Source organism: Sinocyclocheilus grahami, unplaced genomic scaffold (genome assembly GCF_001515645.1).
Source record: "Sinocyclocheilus grahami isolate Dianchi unplaced genomic scaffold, SAMN03320097.WGS_v1.1 scaffold826.1, whole genome shotgun sequence".
NCBI lineage: Eukaryota > Metazoa > Chordata > Actinopteri > Cypriniformes > Cyprinidae > Sinocyclocheilus > Sinocyclocheilus grahami.
In genome coordinates, this window is record NW_015506005.1 from 128,907 (window position 1) to 137,234 (window position 8,328).

The window sequence follows — 8,328 nt, forward strand, 5'->3', positions numbered from 1 at the left end:
TGGTGGCTGACTAAATACTTTTTTGCCCCACTGTATGTGTGTCTGTGTAAACTTATATATTTAATTATGAATTTCATCTGTATATTATATATGAAAATAAAATGAGATTTTTTTGTCTTTTATTTATTCAAGAAAATTATCTAATATTACATATCTGTGAGTGGCAAAAGTATGTGAATCTCTATGATTAGCAGTTAATTTGAAGGTGAAATCAGAGTCCATCTGTTCAGAGGTATTTTCAATCAGGTGTCAGTCATCATCAGGAGAACACTGAACAACCATGGTGTGCATGGCAGAGTTGCAAGAAGAAAGCCACTGCTCTCCAAAAAGAACATTGCTGCCCATCTGCAGCTTGCTAAAGATCATCTGAACAAGCCAGAGGGATATTGGAGAAATGTTCTGTGGATGGATGATTCCAAAATAGAAATGTTAGGTTTAAATGAGAAGCGCTATGTTTGGAGAAAAGAACACACTGCATTCCAGCATAAGAACCTCATCCCATCTGTGAAACATGGTGGTGGGTCATGCAGCAAGACAACGACCCCAAGCACTCAAGTCGTTCTACCAAAGAATGCCTAAAGAAGGACAAAGTTAATGTTTTGGAATGACTGAGTCAAAGACCAGACCTTAATCCAATTGAAATGCTGTGGGAAATGCTGTACCTGAAGGAAGTTCATTGGAGGAAACCCACAAACATCACAGGGTTGATGCAGTATTGCACTGAAGAATGGGCTAAAATTCCTACAAGCCGTTGTGCAGAACTGATCAGCAGTTACAAGAAACTTTTAGCTGCAGTTACTGCTGCAAAAGGGGGTCAGACCAGATACTGAAAGCAAAGATTCACATACTTTTGCCACTTACAAATATTTAACACTGGGTCATTTTTTCTCAATAAATACATGACAAAGTATATATTTTTGTCTCCATTGTTTCACTTGTTTGCCTTCAGGACTTGTGTGAAAATCTGATGATCTTTTGGGTTATATTTATTTATACAGAAATATTTCAGCACTGCATGTATGTATGTATGTATATACCACAAAAGCAGTCTTAAGTCGCTGGGGTATATTTGTAGCAATAGCCAAAAATACATTGCATGGGTCAAAATTATTGATTTTTTTTTATGTCAAAAATCATTAGGATATTAAGCAAATATCATGTTCCATGAAGATATTTAGTCAATTTCCCACTGTAAATATATTAAAACTTAATTTTTGATTAGTAATATGCATTGCTAAGAACTTGATTTGGACAACTTTAAAGCCGATTTTCTCAATATTTTGATTTTTTTGCACCCTCAGATTCCAGATTTTCAAATAGTTGTATCTCGGCCAAATAATTTATAATAATTTTTAAATAAGAGGCCAAGTACAATGTGAATTCAATTTAAATTCATGTTTACACTTAATTTTGGCATTTTCCAGGTTGAATAAACAAACATTACTAACAAAAAAAAACATTATTTTGTATTTTTACATTAACAATGTAATTAATGTTATGTTGAATAAAACCAAGTATATTTCACATTACATCTATAATTTATTTGTGAACTTATGTTCAGCTGTTCATTTTAATTCCACTTATTTTCGGGTCATCAGTCATCAAAGCTCGGTAAACACTGCATGTCATGATGGTTACAGACACAGAGATGTACCTTTAATTTCACCAGGCTAATTGCTCACTAAAAAAACCCTCATGAAATGTCAAGTCATTTCAGGTTTGATTTTGACATGCCATGAAGTGTGATATGTGGGTAAGTTAGTCTTCATATTAACAGCATTATTTATTCATTCAGACCGATTTGCATGCATAAAAATGAGAGGCGGGATTTATTTATTTATATTTATTATAGATATACACATACATATATGCAATGTATGCAATCTGAGCAGTACGGGAGTATGTCAATATGAACAGACATGTCAGAAATGAGTGGATTCTGTGGGCCAGACTGATGCTCTGCTGGTGCTGGACGTCTGCCAGAAAACTAGAGCAAAACATTCATCAGTTTGTCAGTGTTTGGATGATGACGGTTGTCCATAATACAAACAAACCACAAATTACAGCAAATAAATAAGAGCATTTACGCACAACAAATGTACACTCGGTGTATTGTGCTAAATGCTGAAAACATTTCCCCCTGATAGCAGTGCACAGAGAGACAAGAAATTAAATGGAAAGAAGGGAAAATTGTATCAGTAAATGTCATAGGCTGGACTCAAACTGGTCATGTTGTGTGATCATGAACACATGTAGAATCAGCTATGAATCTGCAATGCTTATAACTGCTATACACTCATGCAATAAATACAAGAGGTCAATGGAATAAGAAGAGCAGCTAAGGGCACTAAATAAAGAGGCAGCAATCTCTGAGCACTGACATTATGTCTAATGTAGCGTGCCAACCTTCTCTTTCCTTCCACTCCGATCAGCTCAAACACAATAAACTACAACTCTCAATGACACTTTCAGAGAGGAAACATAAATTTAAACGTGTAGACCAAATGATTCTGGAAACTACAGCAGGACGTTCACCATCGTGCACTGTCCTGTTGACTTACAGGTTTGTTCAAAATGTGACATACTTACGTTAATAATAAATGTCCCTAATATCACAGCCAAATATCTGGTGTCCATATGGCTATATATATATATATATATATATATATATATATATATATATATATATATATATACATATAATTTAAAAAAATAATAATTTTAGAGATACTATTATAGTTTTGGATTATTTGGATAAAATTTTTTTAATTGTAGTTAAAGTTTTGTTGTGTTTTTCTCATTTTGATTAGTTAGTTATTGATGTCATTATAGTTAGGCTTGTTTTTTAGGTTTTTAATCACATTGCAAATTACGATCAAATAGAATTGCCGCTTGCATTAGTGCTTGGTCTTAAAGCCTTCATTTTATGCAAGCTACTAAAATAATGAATAATTCCAAATGAATCCCATCATTTAGACAGGAATAAATAAGAAAGTAAAACTCTCACTTTCTATTTCATCACGTGCATTTGATAGATAGATAGAAAGAAAGAAAGAAAGAAAGAAAGAAAGAAAGAAAGAAAGAAAGAAAGACATTTACTCACAATTGTCGATTTGTATATTTTTATTCCTTATTTACTTGTTCTATTTTTTTATTTATTTTTATTTTTTATTATCTGTGTTTTTTTGTTCTGTTACTGTCATTTTGTTACACTGTGGAAGCTTCTGTCACGAAAACAAATTCCTCGTATGTGTAAACATACCTGGCAATAAAGCTCATTCTGATTCTGATTCTGATTCTGACAATGTTGCGGGTTGGAATAAGTCCCACTCTACATTACTTCCCACTGAATATTCTGTTTTTGATTATGCAACTGCAAAGTTGCGAAGTTCACATCCATTTATTGCACTCTAGAACAACAGACAAGCGAAACAATGGCTGGGTTTCTTTTATAAGAGAATACAGTGCATTCTCAGACAGAAAAAAGAACAGTCCAGAGGTTTATTTTCTGTCAGACAATGATTCTAATTGCTATTTTCTGCCATCTGAGTCTTGGAAAGAAAATGAATGCACACTGAGCAAGAGGAGCAGGGCAGGTTTCCACTGACACCAGTGCCAAAGGGATGCCACGGCAGAAGACTCTGTCAAGCCCTGGCTGTAAAGAGCAGCAGGTGTCTCAGTGGAGGGCTGAAGGGGCATCGCTTTATTTCTATCACACCAGATGTGAGCTATGACGGAGAGCATAAAGGTGAATTCAGAGGGTGAACATCATGATAATGTAGCTCACTGTCTGCAGCTCTCTGTGCATGCATTCATTAGAGAACAGCATAACCCCTTCATCATTAATAAGGATCAGTATAACACGATTCTGAGATTGTTGTGGTTTAAATGTCTATGATAAACCAACTAATTGCAGATTCAGTCTACATTCGTTTCCATCACTCCGGGACAAAGCATAGTCCATAATCAATTTCCTAATAATAATCCATAAAAACAATTCCTAAAGCAATATTATGGATAGAGGACACATATTTTAGCCGGAACCAATGCTTTGAAGTAAAAAATGTCTTAATGATGGCTTTGTTCCTTACAAACACATAGCCTTTTGCTTCAAAAGACATTAATTGATGGACTGGAGACATGTGGATTGCTTGTGGATTGTGTTGTTTTTATCAGCTGTTTGGAGTAAATTTTCAGCAAATTTCTTTTTTGGGTGAACCATTCCTTAAAGAGACTGTTTATAAATCTAAATATGTAAAAAATCCATAACATACTTCAGTCTGCCAGCAGAGAAAAAAAGTCAGCCTCATAAACAACTGCTGTGAGAAATCAATGAGTGGTCGCCTATATAGCCCATAGGAACCACTGACATAATAGAGTGTCCTGTTGTTTTCTAATTAATGCTGCATGAACATGACTGTGTGCAAAGTTTGACTTTTTGTCTCCATTTTTGCACCATCCATAAATTCATTTGTCATCTAGGCTCATAATAACATAGCCTAACTATTTAATAAAACGGCACTGATTAAATGATCATTTTTGTAAATTTGCATTCACCCCTATAATTGTAAATTGTGTAATCAGAAATACAGCCCACTGCATCAATGTTTACATTTAATCAGCATCTTGACTGGCTGTTTTGGATATTAACCAATTTGTGATTTATAATTGTTGGTTGTTTGTTAATTTCCTGCATTCACTCTGTTGGGAACCTAACAAATGATTTTTTACACATTAAGCTGATAACACTTTACGTGAAGAAGCCATCTAGTAAGTTGGCTCTGACCTCAAGCTTGGCCATAAGTATCAATCGACCCATCTGAATTTCTAGGGGCATCTATGGCAAATGTTGCCCACTAAGAAGAAAACCAAGCTTGGAAAGCAATACTGGCATCTGGGATGTCTGTGCACTTGCAGCGAGTAGATACCATTAAGCTTTGTGTCAATCAAAATGCCACAAAACCCACCCATCAATTATGTGAACTTGACTCGAGACTGCGCTGTAAAGGAGTTTATGTTCAAACTGATAATAAATAACTGCACATTACCAAAGCATGCACTGAAAGGTTAGTCTTGATACAAACCAGACCGCTAAACCCTTTTCACACCATCAATGACTTGCAGCAACACAGTGACCTGAACTCAATGCAATCTGACAAGTAACATCATCTTAAGAGTAGTAGTTACTAGGGCAACAAAGTGTTCAGAAGTCATTGGCAGCACCCGAATATGTGTACTTCCCTACTACGCAGTAGGTGAAAAACAGTATGCGAAAGAGTATTCATGAAATAGTAGGCAAAAAGTAACCGGATGACCATTGAGATGGACACTTTAAATGTGAACATGCGAATAGCAAAATTAGTCACATGACAACAACATGGCGAATGTAGTACATCCGAATTAGATTCATACTACATACAATAATACCATAGAACGCACTTTTTGAACAGTTACGAAATAATTACTTATTCAGAAAAAGTACCTACTCACCTGGATACAATGGCAGAGAAACACTTAGAAAACTAACAACACAGCAACTTTATGTTTTCGCTGCCAGTGTGAACGGAACTTACGTTTAGAAGCGGTTTCATATTTGAGAGTTGAATTCAGTTTCACTTTACTTCAACAAAAACATACTGCAACACAAACAGTCCCTCACAACGTCTGCGTCTGTAAATCTTTGCCAGGTATTGTAGCTCAAAATTATCCATAATCGCAGTCACGAAAGTATGTACTCTACAGTTATTTTAAACAGAGGCGTTCTGTTTCGTTTAATTAAAATAACTAATATAAACGATTTTTAAATTATCGCTCTGACATAACTTTAAATATATTCAACATAACTTTAAATAATTTGTTCTCCTTTGTCTATCTTATAGCGATTTTCCGTTGGAAATCAGTAAATACGGCAATTCGCGATCGTTTTATCGCGGATTTTCATCTTCGATCCCACAGAAATCAACTTAATAGCTGCTTTTAGGTTATGAATAAAGTAAATTGGCTAACTAAAATAGAATCAAACAGTCAAATATAGGTTACACCAACCCAAGTTGCAATTTTATAATTATTAGCCTGTATTAATAAAATAATACATAATTATTCGAATCGAACCCAGCTGGTCTCGCAGCGCACAAGAACATGCTAACAATTCACTAAGCTTAGGTTCTTGAGGTTTTTAATATTTGTCATTAGTTAAACTGATTTGTGTGCTAATCAAAGACCCCGAAGAGCTCAGGCACAGTTCAAACGCATTTACATTTCACGCAATTATTTCAACGAGCATCTAATACTAATAATTTAATTTAAATATATGCATTTAGCAGACGCTGCGACTTGCAGTGCATTCAGGCTACACATTTTTTTTTACCAGTATGTGTGTGTTCCCTGAGAATTGAACCCACGACCCTTTGCGCTGCTAACGCAATGCTCTACCACTAAGCCACAGGAACGCATCTAACGGAGCTGACGATAATGCGCACACGAAACCGGTTTCGCCAGACACGAGTCATATTGGATAAACTTAGAATTTGGTCATTTAGGCTAACTATCATTCAAACGGAATGGTCTTGCAATATGCTCGACCTGCAGCAGTGTATCTGCACTCATCTAATGTGAGCTAAAGTTTAGATTCCTCAGTCAGAGGCTGAACATGCAAAACCCGACAACACTATATAATATAATACAACACTGCACAGGAGAGCAATAATTTAGGGGGTGAAATTATGCAACATCGCCTGATGTTTCGCATCTATCGCTTTAAACCAGCTTCCCCATGTCATGTTTGATACAGAAGTGCTCCGTTATAGAACAAGAGCCCAAAAAGAAAACAATAAAGCAATACACACTTAGAGATCTATATGACAACACTAAACTCTAACGATGCATGTGCAAACGACGTGCTGTGAAGCACACTAAGGTTCATCTAACGGGAGAAGGGTGGTTTCCTCGGTCGCCGGGGCAAAGTCATCATTTAAATGAGCGAGCATGCATCAGCACACTTATTTACCTTACTAAATGATCGCAATCCACTGGAGAGTGTCTCCACACACAAAAAAAATCCGCTCGTGAATCCCTTCTCCGGCCCCAAGTCCCTCCGTCCACTCTTATCCAAGTCTGGCAAGCGTTGAGCAATAGAGTCTGACAGCAGCGGAACCCTCCGTGAAGTCTCCGGTTGCACGAGCGAGCGAGTGGGCGGGACCTCTAGCGGTTCAGTTTCTACACCAGCGGTAATTATTTGAGGATTCTGGCGCATCTATTGCGACTGATGGGTCATTAATGCTTGCAGACATCAGGAGAATCGTGTCAGATGTAAGGTTCATGTTCTTGCAGCCATGTCTCGCCCTGCTGTTACTAGGCTGCTGTCTTGTTGACAACGATTTTTGGGGGGGCTCTGGTAATGTCAACTTTATAGGCTATATGTATATATATATATATATATATATATATATATATATATATATAATTAAATAAATTTTTTGAATAGGCTACCCCACAACATTATAAACATATTTACCTATTTACATATTTAAATTTTTTTTCTTCCAATTTATGCATTAAAAATATAATATAGTTTCACTTTTTGCCTATTTATATTTGAGAGAGGCGGGGCATAGAGGACCTACAATAATGTACAGTATTTAAAAAGAATGTGTTTTTAGAACATTAAAGCATGTCGACATATTCTGTTACACCAAATACACAAAATAATGATCTTTAAAAAAGCATCATATGACCCCTTTAAAATATATTTTTGCTTAGTTCTAATTTCTAAGACCCTCTATGGTGAAAATCTAATTTATGACATTGTTTAGATGTCTATCTGGTGTTTTTAATATCTATGATGCTTACGCTATGTCCTCTGTCATCCACTGAAACGCCACTCTCTCGTGACCACATAGTGGAAGCTATTATTACAGTTTGAAAAGTTTTAAATATGGATATTTTTCTTAAACAAACGCATCGATTCACTTCAGAAGGCCTTTATTAACCCCTCGGAGCCTTGTGGAGTACTTTTTATGATGGATGGATGCACTTTATTTTGCTTCAAAATCTTGACCATGAAGAGCTTGGAAGAGCCAGGACATTTTTTAATAAATAAGAAAGTCATATATGGGGTAATTTTCATTTTTGGGTGAACTATTTCTTTAAAGACAAACCATGTGCAGATTCATCAGTCAACACCATTGCTGAGCATTTTCTCCTTAAAACTGCATAAGAAACTCTGAAAAACGTGGTTTGAAACGGTTCCTGTCTACTGCCATCACAAACATGTAATCAATCCAGTCAACCTATCATTAGTACATCACAAGAACATGGTTTAAGCAACAC

The 8,328-nt window shown here is 35.9% G+C and overlaps 1 protein-coding gene across 1 annotated transcript in view; it reads right to left on the reverse strand.

The window, feature by feature from the left end:
* LOC107562513 (junction plakoglobin-like) overlaps window positions 1-7,169 on the reverse strand; it is a 92,995-nt gene extending 85,826 nt beyond the window's left edge. The window contains exon 1 of the mRNA XM_016247139.1: window positions 7,007-7,169. The gene's annotated coding sequence lies outside the window, so the exon portion shown is untranslated. The remainder of the gene's footprint in view (window positions 1-7,006) is intronic.
* Window positions 7,170-8,328: the final 1,159 nt, after the last annotated feature.